Source organism: Eretmochelys imbricata, chromosome 12 (genome assembly GCF_965152235.1).
Source record: "Eretmochelys imbricata isolate rEreImb1 chromosome 12, rEreImb1.hap1, whole genome shotgun sequence".
NCBI lineage: Eukaryota > Metazoa > Chordata > Testudines > Cheloniidae > Eretmochelys > Eretmochelys imbricata.
Genome location: NC_135583.1, coordinates 43,583,903 through 43,599,435, shown reverse-complemented (window position 1 = coordinate 43,599,435; position 15,533 = coordinate 43,583,903).

Below are 15,533 nucleotides of genomic sequence, written 5' to 3'. Positions count from 1 at the left end.
GAATTAGCCATTGTTGTGCATTATTTGTTATGCACCAGCTGTGTGCTCTGCCCCATACAAGATACAAAGGGGAGTTGCTGCTTGAGGGTCCAAAAGTGAGGCCTTTGAAGTTAGGCCTTTGATGGTCACTGGGCCTCACATACCGATCCCTAATCCCAGTTCCTAGATCAGCAGTGCCAACAGACAGGCTGGAAAGGAAAGGGAGGCAGAGAGAGTGGGGATGGGGAAGGGAGAGAGAGGAAAGAAATAGAAGGGGAAAGCCAGCCCACATACTAATGAGACTAGGGTGACCACACACAAGTGTGAAAAATCGGGATGGGGGTGTAATAGGTGTCTATATAAGACAAAGCCCCAAATATCAGGACTGTCCCTATAAAATTGGGACATCTGGTCACTCTAAATGAGACCCTGCCACAGGAGAACAGAAATAAAGATTCTACTCCACCCCAGCTCCACCCACAGCACAAACTCCACCCACAGCCCCACAGGAGAGGCAGGTTTCTGCTAAAGCTGCAAATTGAGAGTTTGCAACCTTGTCATTTTCATGGTCATCACTGGGCTTCAGAATTAACACACTGCTGAGACGAATGGGGGTCAGTCATGCCTCCCAGAGCTGTTAGGCTGAAGCCATCCTAGGTGTAAGTCCCTGACAGCAAGGATGGATTTACCCCATTTGTGACTGCCTGTCTGTCTGCAGACACTCTTAGCACCTGGCAGGGGTGATGCTCAGAAAGGTCCTCCACAACTGAAAGGACAAACACTTAATGCTGTTAAAATGACAGCTTAGACTCTGCAGAGACGCTGTTGGCCCTGCACTGTTCTTCAGGGCAGACCCCGCAGAGAGGAAGGTGTAAAAAACACAGTTCCCTCCCTGTCACTGAGAAGGCAGCAGAGAGATGGCCCATGGGGAGGAGATGAGAATTCCTGAGCAGATAATAACAGACATAGTGAAGGGTGTGCAGTGAAGCTCCTAGAAAAGGGGAGCTGCCATTGGCTAAGACAGAACGGACTCATTCACCTAGACTGTGGCTTGGACCAAGGGTCCCCCTCACTTATTGCTCACAAGGGGCTCAGGCTACACTCACATTCTGTGAGAGGCTGAATTAAACTGAGCAGTGATCTTATGCTTTCCATCTACAAAAAGTGTAACCAGAATAGTGACCGATTCGTCCCCCAGCGAGCATAATCCCAACTGCACAGAACCTCCCCATAGAAGGACAGATGAGACACAGAGCATCGAGATTTCAGCTGAGGGTTGGGAGGTGCCCTCTCCTGCTATCAGCCCTCACTTTTCCCCATGTAAGTTCGAGTTTCTCCTTTGAGCTCTTCTTGCACTTATCAGCTCTGCTGAGGAAACCCAGTTGGGAGAGGGAAACCATTCAGCAGAGCCCAGTGACAAAGAAACCAGCCACAGACTCAACCCAGTCAGAAAAGTGTTTGGCCTGAGCGTCTGGCCTCCTTGCTAGTGGAGCTGGGGTCTGAACACACACGAAGGAGCTTACTTGGCCAGTCTCTGGCACAGGAGAACCTGCACACAGCACAGCGACAAGATGGGTCTGAAACAGCCCCACAGCCCAGAACCTAGGGCACTGCCTATCTGCAGGGGAAACTGGCTGCATGGAAAGAAGAAACTCTGTCTGCAGTGACCCAGGCCAGTCTCTCCTGAAGGAAACACCAAGTGCCAGAGCTCAGTACTTTACCTTCTACAGCGCAGAGAGGGAGACACTCAAGTGCCCAATGTCCGAGTCTGTCCCTTATCCTTGACAAGTTGCCCTGAGAAGAAACTCAAATGCAATTCCCCAGCCCATGAAATAATTTCCAGAACTGGGCGTTGGGCTTGACTCCTTCGGCTATTGGCTGTCAGTGAGGGCTGTGCTCCCCCACACAAAAACACCCCCTCCCTCCCCACTACAACTGCTCTCACTTCAAACGTCTGGTACTCTCCTGCACATTAACTCTTTCTGGGAGCTGCAGGCAGAGGGGCATAGTTTGGATTTCTGAATGTCACTGGACACTTCCTGTCTGCGCTGCCTACCCCGGTGCACCTAGCTATGGGAGTCCCCAGTGGCCCAGGTACCCCTGACCTAAGCATATCGTAGAGCCACTGACCCCTAAAGTGAGGGGACAACAAAACCTGAAAGTTTGTCCTTCCCACCCCAATGCTTTGGGCCCCTTGTTTCTAGATCCCATAGCTCAGAAGGGCACAGATTGCAGGCATCGTGCAGATACATGTGAGAGGGGCTGTTACTCCTTTGGCAACTGAACAAACAGGCACACATCTCCTCAGCCTTTGTCTGAATGTGCCAGGGCCCTAAGAGTTAAAGGGAGTCTCAGTTGTCCCAGGGCCCACACAGCCTGATCTTCTTGGCAGATAATGGAAGGTGATGCAACTTCTCTCCCCTCAGTGCAAACAGCTAATGATTCCAAATGTGCCTCTCTTGGGGTGGGCAGGTGCTGGGATGTCACAGCAATGTGAAGTGACACTTCACTGCCCCTTGGGGTGCTACTCTGGGAGGGCAGCATGCACAAGTAAAGGAGGTTTTAATTTTTTAGCCTTACAAAGGTTGTTTCTAGTCTATAGATGCCAACCCTCCCCCACTGAGACTGTGTGTGTCTGGGGCTGACTGAAGATCAAAGAGCTGCTCATGGGCTGCAGGAACCCTGCTAATCTCCCTGCAAACAGATAGGCTGATGACACAATGTCAGAGGTCATCGTGACAGTGCCTGTTGGTATCCACCAGTGTAGGTGGAGAAAGGATGAGCAAGGCCCTGGCTTGGCCTGGTGCTTACATTACCCAGCTACCAGCCCTGACAGGCTATTAGCACTAATTCTGCAGCTCTGCCCCAGAGTCAGCTGGAAACAAAACTGTGCACATCAGCCCCAGGGTGCGACTGCATGGTGACATTTTGCTCTGTCAGAACATGGCTATAAACAGGTGACATGATGCTCAGCATAGGCTAGGACAAGCTGCAGCAGCCTTGTGGCAGCTACTGCCCAGGGTTACTCCCAGCTAGCTGACTTGGGTGCCCCATTGTGCTGGGTGGGGTACAGAAACAACCTTTGCCTGAAGCGAAGAGCTCACCATTTTGTCTTCTAACAGGAAAACATGTTGTGTGGATCAGGTCCGGCAGCAAGGGGCCTCCTGGGCACTTAGGGGGCTGGCCAATCTCTTGCTGGGGGGCACTGGGCTTGTCTGGTGGCTGGGGAGTTATAGAACTTCCAGTGTCTCTACTGCTGAGGCCGGTGGGGACCTCAAGGATCAAGGAAGAGAATAGTGGAAAACAGAGTGGCTCTGGGACATCAAGCATTGGAGGGGCAGATGGCAGTGTTAGGATACTGCACTGGTGTTAAGGGTCAGGTGCCCAGGAGCAACACCCACAGCTGGGCTACGTGTGCTGAAATAGCTGCTGCATCCCTCGTGCCAGCGCTTGTCAAAAGATTTCACATGAAAAATAGCCTGTGTCAAAAACAAACATTTCACAAAGAAATTTAGTTTTTGAAAACTTTGTTTTTTTCCAAATGAAAAACTACATTTTGTTATTTTCATTTGCTCTCTCCCCCCAGCCACACACACTTTAAAAAAGAAAAAAAAGAGAAGTTGGCTCCTCCCAGAAACTCTCAAACAAAACATTTTCAAAATGTTTGTGAATTGTTTTTTCTGCCTCTCCCAGAGACTTTTATCTCTTTGAGTTCAGACAGAGCTGTAAGGGTTAAGTCCTGAAGCCCTCACGTAGACTATTCTGCCTGGCAATAAACACCCTAAATTGACGTAATCCAGAGACTCTACCTGTAATCCTGTGCATGGCAATGAGGTTCAGAGAAGGGCATGGCAGGATCCTGCCTGCAGCAAGGAAAATATTGGCATGGAGACAACAGATAATCTGTGTTACATAAGGCTGGGGACCTGGCCAGATGGGGTGTTGGGGGCAGCAGGAAGCAGGATCCAGAGGGAGCTGTGGGTTCCTTCAGCTGTGGCCTACAGGATCAATAAGGGAATGGAAGTGTTTGGGCACGCATATTCCTTTCCTCAGTTCCCTGGAAACTCGGTGCCCCCAGGCCCAACAGGCATGGCTTTGCCGAAGGTTCCAGAAGAGGGTGACACAGGCACCTTTGATCCCATGAGTGGGAATCTACAGAGGTCCTTGAAGAAGAATCGGAGGGCATGTCTACACTGCCCTGCTATTTGGGCTAAGGGGGTGTGAAAAGCAGTGCACAGTCAGGAGTACATTCGTGTGAACTTAGAACCTTTACATTCAGGACTGCAGCATTCACCCGGGGGGGAGTTACAGTGCAGACCTTTGGTGCTTGCACACTGCTAGTCACATGCCGTTAGTCTGAACTGCAGGGCAGTGTAGACATGCCCTGAATTACAAGCAAGGCTGGAGACCAGCCTAGAGAAGGAGGGAGGAGCATGGGCTGAGAGTGAGATCCATAGGGACCTATTCCAGGGTCACCTCTCCATGGCACCTCAGACAGTGCATGAAGAGGCAGGGAGGAGGGGAGGATACACCAGAGACTAGGGGAGGATGATGGTGGTGGTGGAGTTCTCTACAGGGCACTGGATAACCACCCTTCTGTTCCTACCCACTAGGAGGCTGGTAGCTTCAACTGGTCAAGAATTCAATAGTCCACTTGCCAGTCCTGACATGTCTCCTTTGGCCCAGTCCTACATCTTGATTTCACTCTCTCCAACATCTCCTCCTGGGCCTGTCAACTTACTGCTTTCTTTTTACCCAAGTGGTTAGCCAATATTTGGGGTCTTGGCGATTGTTTCTGTTAGGAGGAGAAATTGATGACGAGCCAAGTATTTTTGATGCAATCCTATTTACAGAGGATGTACAAAGTCCTGTTTCCCCAAACACAGTAGGAACAAACAACAAGAGGCAGTTCCTTTGCTCACTATGCTAAAGCCAAGGCTACACTTCCAAGTTCTCCAGACATACCAATGTCAGTCAGTGGTGCAAAGAGATGTGATCTATGACTGACATCACTAATTTGCCAACAGCTTCTAGCACAGATGGAGCTATACCAACAAAACTGTGTTTTTACCGGGGGTGGAATTAGGTATACCAGCAGAAGTTTTGCAGGAAAAATTGGGTCCAAAGGAGGAGTACTTTGCTGGTATAAAACACAGTACAGCTATATCAGCAAAGCACTCTAGTATACACCAGCCCTGAGCCTCTTTCCAGCCAGCACTCTGCCCAAAAAGCTCTCTCTTGTGGCCTTCTCTCAGGGCCACATTACAAGTCACTTCATTGTCTCCTGGCTTTCTGCCTCTCTTTGGGTGCTTTCTGGCTGCTTCTGGCTCAGTCGCGGACACAGCTGCAACCAAAGGAAATCCTAGCCCATGTTTGTATTCACTCTAGTCTTTTGGGCAGTAGACGGCTACCTTTGTTTTGGCTATCATTAAACAACAGGGCATTAATTTGTTCCCTTATTTAGCTGGAATGGAAAATGGTTACCACACCCACTAAGATCAGTGAAATCGGAGACTGGCCACAGATCAAAGACATACTCCCTGGAATCCAAACACCCTTCAGTATATCATACTTAACATGTCCCACACCAAACTCTTTGCCTTCCCTATCAACCTCTCAGCTGCCCCATTCTCTGGCCATGTCTACATTATGAAATTAGGTCGAATTTATAGAAGTTGGTTTTGTAGAAAGCATTTTTATACAGTCGATTGTGTGTGTCCCCACACAAATGCTCTAAGTGCATGTAGTTGGCGGAGTGTGTCCACACTACCGAGGCAACCGTCGACTTCCGGAGCGTTGCACTGTGGGTAGCTATCCCACAGTTCCCGCAGTCTCCACCACCCATCTGAATTCTGGGTAGAAATCCCAATGCCTGATGGGGCTAAAACATTGTCACGGGTGGTTCTAGGTACATATTGTCAGGCCCCCCTTCCCTCCCTCCCTCCGTAAAAGCAACGGCAGACAATTGTTTCATTCCTTTTTTCCTGGGTTACCATGCAGACGCCATACCATGCCAAGCACAAAGCCTGCTCAGCTAACCATCACCGTATGTCTCCTGGGTGCTGGCAGACGCGGTACTGCATTGCTACACAGCAGCAGCTTATTGCCCTTTGGCAGCAGACAGTGCAGTATGATTGGTTGCCGTCGTTGACGTAGTCCAGGGTGCTCTTTTTACCGACCTCGATGAGGTCAGGGGCGCCTGGGCAAACATGGGAGTGACTCAGCCAGGTCATTTCCCTTTTAAGTTTCGTCTCATGGCGATTCAGTCCTACCGGCAGTCCTAGTGCACTGTCTTTTAATCAGCAGCCAGGAGAAGATAATGGCCAGCAGTCGTACTGCACAGTCTGCTGCCAGCAAGATGTATAAAGATAGATGAAGTAGATCAAAACAAGAAATAGACCAGATTTGTTTTGTATTCATTTTCTCCTCCCGCCCTCCGTGAAATCAATGGCCTGCTAAACCCAGTTTTGAGTTCTATCCTTGAGGTTTTGAGTTCTATCCTTGATGGGGCCATTCTGTTTCTCGCAAAGCCACCCCCTTTGTTGATTTTAATTCCCTGTAAGCCAACCCTGTAAGCCATGTTGTCGGTCGCCCCTCCCTCCGTCAGAGCAATGGCAAACAATCGTTTCACGCCCTTTTCCCTGGTTTGACCGAGCAGGAGCAGACGCCATACCACAGCAAGCATGGAGCCCGTTCAGCAAACCGCAGCAGTTATGACCATTGTAAACACCTTGTGTATTATCGTGCAGTGTGTGCAGAACCAGCACCTGAAAAACCAGGCAAGGAGGCGACGTAAGTGCGGTGATGAGGACATGAACACAATTTTCTCTAAAACCGCGTTCCCCCACAGTTTGGAGATCATGGTATTAATGGGGCAGGCTCATGCCATGGAACGCCGATTCTTGGCCCGGGAAACAAGCACAGACTGGTGCAACCACATAGTGTTGCAGGTCTGGGATGATTCTCAGTGGCTCTGAAACTTTCACATGCGTAAGGGCACTTTCATGGAACTTTGTGACTTGCTTTCCCCTGCCCTGAAGCACAAGAATACCAAGATGAGAGCTGCCCTCACAGTTGAGAAGCGAGTGGCAATAGCCCTGTGGAAGTTTGCAACACCAGACAGCTATTGGTCAGTAGGAAATCAATTTGGAGTGGGCAAATCTACTGTGGGGGTTGCTGTGATGCAAGTAGCCAACACAATCATTGAGCTAATGCTATCAAAGGTAGTGACTCTGGGAAATGTGCAGGTCATACTAGATGGCTTTGCTGCAATGGGATTCCCTAACTGTGGTGGGGCCATAGACGGAACCCATATCCCTATCTTGGGACTGGATCACCAGGGCAGCCAGTACATAAACCGAAAGTGGTACTTTTCAACGGTGCTGCAAGCGCTGGTGGATCACAAGAGATGTTTCACCAACATCAACGTGAGATGGCCGGGAAAAGTTCACGACGCTCACGTCTTCTGGAACTCTGGTCTGTTTAAACAGCTGCAGGAAGGGATTTACTTCCCAGACCATCAAATAACTGTTGGGGATGTTGAAATGCCTATAGTTATCCTTGGGGACCCAGCCTACCCCTTAATGCCCTGGCTCATGAAGCCGTACACAGGCACCCTGGACAGTAGTAAGGAGCTGTTCAACTATTGGCTGAGCAAGTGCAGAATGGTGGTAGAGTGTGCATTTGGATGTTTAAAGGGTCGCTGGCGCAGTTTACTGACTCGCTCAGACCTCAGCGAAACCAAATTTCCCATTGTTATTGCTGCTTGCTGTGTGCTGGACAATCTCTGTGAGAGTAAGGGGGAGACGTTTATGGCGGGGTGGGAGGTTGATACAAATCGCATGACCGCTGAATACATCTTTTGGAATGTAGTTCTGATAGCATAGATTCCTTTCCCCATACAGCGATCAGATTCAGTACCTCCAGTTCGGTCCATGCTGGAGCTCTTTTTCGATTCTGGGACTGCATGGTCACCTGTGCTGATGAACTCGCCTGGCCAAACAGGAAATGAGATTCAAAAGTTTCTGGGGCTTTTCCTGTACACCCGGCCAGTGCATCCGAGTTCAGAGTGTTGTCCAGAGCAGTCACAATGGTGCACTGTGGGATAGCTCCCGGAGGTCAATATCTTCAAGTTGCATCCACACTAACCCTAATTTGAAACGGCGATGTTGATTTCAGTGCTAATCCCCTCGTTGGGGAGAAGTACAGAAATCGGTTTTAAGAACCCTTTATGTTGAAAAAATGGCTTTGTTGTGTGGACGGGTGCAGGGTTAATTTGGATTTAACGCTGCTAAATCTGACATAAACTTGTAGTGTAGACCAGGCCACTGTGTCTGCTTACAGCCCTATCCTCCCTGCTGCTCAGCAGGCCCCACCCTGTCTGGGAGTCAGCTTTGCTGTCTCCCTCTCTCATGCCTACCCATCCAAGCCATGTCCAAAACACTGCTGGTGCTTTCTTAGTGCTGCCAACATTTAGCATTTTATCGTAAGTTGCATGATATTAGGTAAAATACAGACTAACACGGCTGTTACTCTGAAACATGATATTACGTATTTTTCTTCAAGTCCCAGCTCCTGGGTATCTATGGTTACATGAGATAAAATGTAAGCCTTCATAAAAAATAAAAAAATTGCTTGCCCTGGCCCGTGGGGAGGAGGGGGCTGTTCACGGGGGGCTGTCTGGCGGGTGGCACTGGGCTGGGAGGGGGCTGCAGGCCCGCCCATGGATCCCACCGCAGCAGCTGCTGTCTAACCCCAGTGCTGCTGGCGGGCGTGGAGCCCGGCCTGAGGCCTGGCCTGGCTCGGCCGCTCACAGCCGGGGTCTCGCCCCAGCCATGCAGGGCCCAGCCCCGCAGGTGGGCAAGCTGGGACGCGGACTCCACATGGGATGGGGCTCCCCCGGCTGTGGCTGGGTCCCTGAGCCCATCTGCTGGGTGCGTGTGGGGAGTCAAACAGTGCCCCGTGTGGGGATCACTAGGAAAGGGATAGATAATAACACGGAACAGATCCTAGCGCCTCTCTCTCAAGTCCTGGAGCACTCACACCTTGACTTCTGCGGGAAAACCATATATTTGAAATGGGGGGGGGGAAGGTCCAGAGAAGGGCGAGGTAAATGATGAAGGGTGTGGAGCACCTTCTATTATAGCACAGATTAAAAAGACTGGGACTATTTAGCTTGGACAAGACATCACTAAGGGGGGAGGATACAATAGAGGTCTATGAAATCATGACTGATGGGGAGAAAGTGAATAAGGACATGTTATTTACTCCTTCTCATAACACAAGAACTAGGGGTTGTCAAATGAAATTAATAAGCAGCAGGTTTCAAACAAACAGAAGGAAGTACTTCTTCACACAATGCACAGTCAATCTGTGGAACTCGTTGCCGGGGATGCTGTGAAGGCCAAATATATATGTGGCTCAAAAAAGAATTAAAGAAGTTCCTGGAGTATAAGGTCCATCAATGGCTATTAGCCAAGATGGTCAGGGATTCAACCCCATGCTCTGGGCTCCCTAAGTTTCTGACTGCCAGATGCTGGGAACTGAGGATAGAGGATGAATCACTTGATGATTGCCTGTTCTTTTCATTCCCTCTGACGCATCTGGCATTGGCCACTGTTAGAAGACAGGATACTGGGCTAGATGGACCATTGGTCAGACCCAGTATGACTGTTCTTATGTTTAAAGAAAAGTTGGAAACTGTGAACCAAAGGCTCCAACTTGAGAAGACAAATGAAAAGACCCCAGCATTTATTATTTTAAAATCTCAAGATTTTTAAGGAAATTCTCAATTTTGGGGGCTAGACTCACGATGGCTGAATGATTAGGCTTGTCAATACTGCTTCCTTTATCACATCTCTGAGATCCAGACTTCTCTCAACAGTTGTGCTGAACTCAGCCTTCTGCAACAGCCATAATGTGTAACACTGTACCATAGTCCCCAGAAAGATGTACTGTACAAATAGCACAATGAACAAACAAATAGCATAATGCAGGCAATCCATTCCCACTTCTCATAAGATTTCATGTGCCACGGCTAATCAGGGTATCATCAGAACACAGCCAACACGTCTGCATATACAACCACAAATCTTCTAGGCCCAGATCATGAAATATTAGCATTTCCCTGAAAAGAACAAAGACCAGAAGAGTGACAACATCACACTTGGTAGTGGAGATATGTACCTGTGAAATCAATGCGAGGAAGACTCAGGTCACAAGCAGTACAAGAATAATGGCTTATCCAAACTGCAGATGTGGGCTGTGGGTTTCTTAAACAGTTATGAAACAGAGGAGGAGGGAAGATTACTATCACTGCAGTATAAATTCCCTTGGAAAACTTCTTCATCTTAAAATTTTATGAAGTAGGTACGGAAGGATTAGAGAAGTGCAGATGGAAATCTGGGTGCAGAGCTAAGGCTGCCTACATGGTACATTTCTTTTAAGTCTCACTTGGCCTTTCCTGTCCATCTGTTTATAACTTGGATATACCTGGAAGGGTTTTAACCCCGTGTTGCTGACATGCCTGGCCTCGATGTGGTGTCTAGAGATGTTCATGGTCTCTCCAGACAGTTTTCACAATTTACCATATACCTGCTTTCTCACATTCATAGAATCATAGAATCATAGAATATCAGGGTTGGAAGGGACCTCAGGAGGTCATCGAGTCCAACCCCCTGCTCAAAGCAGGACCAATCCCCAATTAAATCATCCCAGCCAGGGCTTTGTCAAGCCTGACCTTAAAAACTTCTAAGGAAGGAGATTCTACCACCTCCCTAGGTAACGCATTCCATTGTTTCACCACCCTCCTAGTGAAAAAGTTTTTCCTAATATCCAACCTAAACCTCCCCCACTGCAACTTGAGACCATTACTCCTTGTCCTGTCCTCTTCTACCACTGAGAATAGTCTAGAACCATCCTCTCTGGAACCACCTCTCAGGTAGTTGAAGGCAGCGATCAAATCCCCCCTCATTCTTCTCTTCTGCAGACTAAACAATCCCAGTTCCCTCAGCCTCTCCTCATAAGTCATGTGTTCCAGACCCCTAATCATTTTTGTTGCCCTTCGCTGGACTCTCTCCAATTTATCCACATCCTTCTTGTAGTGTGGGGCCCAAAACTGGACACAGTACTCCAGATGAGGCCTCACCAATGTCGAATAGAGGGGGATGATCACGTCCCTCGATCTGCTCGCTATGCCCCTACTTATACATCCCAAAATGCCATTGGCCTTCTTGGCAACAAGGGCACACTGCTGACTCATATCCAGCTTCTCATCCACTGTCACCCCTAGGTCCTTTTCCGCAGAACTGCTGCCTAGCCATTCGGTCCCTAGTCTGTAGCTGTGCGTTGGGTTCTTCTGTCCTAAGTGCAGGACCCTGCACTTATCCTTATTGAACCTCATCAGATTTCTTTTGGCCCAATCCTCCAATTTGTCTAGGTCCCTCTGTATCCTATCCCTGCCCTCCAGTGTATCTACCACTCCTCCCAGTTTAGTATCATCCGCAAATTTGCTGAGAGTGCAATCCACACCATCCTCCAGATCATTTATGAAGATATTGAACAAAACCGGCCCCAGGACCGACCCCTGGGACACTCCACTTGACACCGGCTGCCAACTAGACATGGAGCCATTGATCACTACCCGTTGAGCCCGACAATCTAGCCAACTTTCTACCCACCTTATAGTGCATTCATCCAGCCCGTACTTCTTTAACTTGCTGACAAGAATACTGTGGGAGACAGTGTCAAAAGCTTTGCTAAAGTCAAGAAACAATACATCCACTGCTTTCCCTTCATCCACAGTACCAGTAATCTCATCATAGAAGGCGATTAGATTAGTCAGGCATGACCTTCCCTTGGTGAATCCATGCTGACTGTTCCTGATCACTTTCCTCTCATGTAAGTGCTTCAGGATTGATTCTTTGAGGACCTGCTCCATGATTTTTCCGGGGACTGAGGTGAGGCTGACTGGCCTGTAGTTCCCAGGATCCTCCTTCTTCCCTTTTTTAAAGATTGGCACTACATTAGCCTTTTTCCAGTCATCCGGGACTTCCCCCGTTCGCCATGAGTTTTCAAAGATAATGGCCAATGGCTCTGCAATCACAGCCGCCAATTCCTTTAGCACTCTCGGATGCAACTCCTCCGGCCCCATGGACTTCTGCACGTCCAGCTTTTCTAAATAGTCCCTAACCACCTCTTTCTCCACAAAGGGCTGGCCATCTATTTCCCATGTTGTGATGCCCAGTGCAGCAGTCTGGGAGCTGACCTTGTTCGTGAAGACAGAGGCAAAAATCAGGCATTCTGATTTCAGCCATGAGAAGATAGTTGTTGTTTATATTAACCCAAGGCTAAGCTCTAAAGGAGGCCACAAAAAGCCTTCCAGAGAATGTCTGTCTCTTCAGACTGACAAGGAGACCACACTTAACTTCTGCTGCATTAAAATGAGAGCCCATTGCTTAGAGTTTCTGCCCAGTTTATGCAGCAGCAGCAGCAAGCAGGCCTCAGATAAGCTGCTCAGGGGAATGCAGGTCTGTTGTTTCGGTGGCCATTGAACTCTACACCGTGTGTATGGGTCTGGGAGTAGCGGAGCAGATTCAAGTGAGCTATGGGCACTAAGACTATTGCAACACTTTGGGACTTAACTCCCTGCCCTCACCCCAGACTCTCCCAGGAGCTGAAAGCACTTGCTGGTGCAACAGGGGGTTTGATTCCAATCCCTTTCCACCCCAGCTCTTCCTCCCAGTGCTGGAGGAGCTGTAGGGTCACCAGGCAATCAGTGTGCTCAACTCACTGGCACTCTGATGGCACCCAAGATGATACCTGTAGTTAGAGAGACGATCTTTGGGTGGAGGACAATCAAAAGCCCTGACTGACTGAGAGGGCATGAATTGATGAGTTGTGCTCATTATTAGAGTTGTTGTGTTTTGTAGACTCTCAAAGCTGCCCAGCAGCAGGAAGTGCTATTGGGAACAACTCCGGTGTCACTGTCCTTTGTGGGGAAAGGTCTCTCCTTGTTCTGCCTTTACATCAAAGCAAATATTAGGTAATTATGTTTCCTGTTTTTGATTTACTACGTTAGTGTTTCATGCTGTTGCACATTCCACACTGAGTAAATAACCAACGGAGCTGGGGATTGGGAGGGAGAGAGGTGCAGTGGGACGGAGGTGCTGTGTGTGGTGGGAGGTTGTCATATTGCGTTCATTGTTCCTATGATTATTTATTTACAAGAGACAGGTGGAACACCTTGCTATGACGTTATGGAACGTCCAAACGAAAGGCTCCTGGCTGCCTTGCACTGGAACAACCACAGAGAGAAGAGACTGGGCATTTCATTCTATTGCTTCCTCTCTGGTTTGCAACACAGGGTGTCTATCCCAATTACTGCACCAGGTCAGCGCTCTCACCTAAGGGCAGGGCAGGGCAGGGCCAGAGCTGAGCTGAGCTCCCTCATTGACAAAAGGCACCTAGTGAAGAAGCAAGAACAGAAGCAACGTGGAAAAGGAGAATCAGAGAGAATGCCAAAGCAAGAACAAGAACTAAAATGTCGCCCCTTCCCGGTTGGCACGCCTTTCTCTCCCCTCAGACCACCTCCTCCTTCCCATCTGGCACTGTCTCCCCACTTCATTGCCCCCCATGTCCTTCTCCAGCCTGCACTCCCTCCCAGCCTCACAGCTTCCCCTATGCCCTCTCCACCTGGCACTTCCTCCCTACCTCACCACAGCTATATCCCAGCTGAGCTGGAACACGAAGGTCCCTGCACTTCTCTCCTTCCATCCCAGGTGGGGCAGCATTTCCCTAAGAGTCATGGCCTGGTGAGTTTGCTGGTCTTTTGCCCTGCAAACCGTGGGCAGATGTGAGGTGTTTACAAAGCGCCCTTAGACCTGCCTGGGCTGTGAAAGCTATTCTGTTTTCAAGGCTACTTACTGTAGCACAGTCTACACTGCTGCAGTTTGCTCTAGAACAGGGGTGGCCAACCTGAGCCTCAGAAGGAGCCAGAATTTACCAATGTACATTGCCAAAGAGCCACAGTGATACGTCAGCAGCCCCCCATCAGCTCCCCTCCTGCTCCCAGCGCCTCCCATCCACCAGCAGCCCCGCCAATCGGCGCCTCCCCTTCCCTCCCCATCAGCTGTTTCGTGGCGTGCAGAAGGCTCGGGGGGTGGGGGTGCGAGGGCAAGGGGTGGAGTGGGGCAGGGCCTGTGCCAGAGCCAGGGGCTGAGCAGCGAGCACTCCCCGGCACATTGGAAAGTTGGCACCTGTAGCTCCATCCCCGGAGTCGGTGCCTATACAAGGAGCCGCATATTAACTCTGAAGAGCCGCCTGTGGCTCCGGAGCCACAGGTTGGCCATTCCTGCTCTAGAAGACCAAAGGCATGAAATGGCCCCCCTGTCTCCATGAATCTCTCATGGGGTTGCATTTTCTGCACCTCCCTGACAATCATTGCCAGCCCCAGAAAAGGAACTGAAGCAATGGACTCTTGTGATAATTGGACCTAGAAATTTACATTAATTGTTAGCTTGACTGTAAAAACTATGTGAAAGTTCCTAAGATGCCACAATAACCTGTAACAACAACTGTTGATGGGAAAAGGTGCTGAAAAGATCTGTTGTTATAACTCAAGGACTGTGTTAAGATCGTGCTTGGTAAAAACAGAAGATGTGGAACCAGAAATTAATGAACCAAAATTGGTGTGTCAGATATTAGGCCTAATTGGTGGGCAAAATAATGAGGTGATGGCAGGGGTGAAAGTAAGTTAGAGGACGTACCGGTATGCCAGAGTCCTGAGCAGGGGGCGTGGCCTCAACCAGAAGAGGCAGGGCCTTAAATCCCCGGGCCCTTTAAATACTGATTTAAAGGGCCCGAGGCTCTAGCTGCGGTAGTGGCGGCTGGGAGACCGGGGCCCTTTAAATCACCCAAGCTATCAGCTGCAGAGGTGGCTGGAAGGCCCGGGACTTGGGGGCGATTTAAAGGGCCTGGGGCTCCGCTGTGGTAGTGGCTACTAGAACCCTGAGCCCAGGGGTAGCAGCGGCCGGGCTCCATCGGGAATTTAAAGGGCCCCAGGGCTCCAGCCGCCGCTACCGCCCTGGCCCTTTAAATCCCCCCTGGAGCCCCACTGCCACTACCCCGGGGCTTCGGCAGCAGGGCTCTGGCACGAATTTAAAGGGCCGGGGCGGTAGCTGGAGCTCCGGGGCCCTTTAAATCCCCGCCGAAGCCCCGCCACCACTACTCCAGGGCTCGGGCAGCAGGGCTCAGGCGGGGATTTAAAGGGCTTGGGGCTCCGGCAGCCGCTACCGCCCCAGCCCTTTAAATCCCCTCCCGAGCCCTGCTGCCACTACCTTAGAGCTTCGGCAGCAGGGCTCCGGCAGGGATTTAAAGGGCAAGGACGGTGGCGGCATCTGGAGCTCCGGGGCCCTTTAAATCCCCGCAGGAGCCCCGCCGCCACTACCCCAGGGCTTTAAATTGCCGTCTGGGAAAGCCGGTCCCGGTGCGTCGCTCTGGGGCGTACCGGCTTACTTTCACTTCTGGGCGACGGGCTATTCCACCGACCTTTCCCT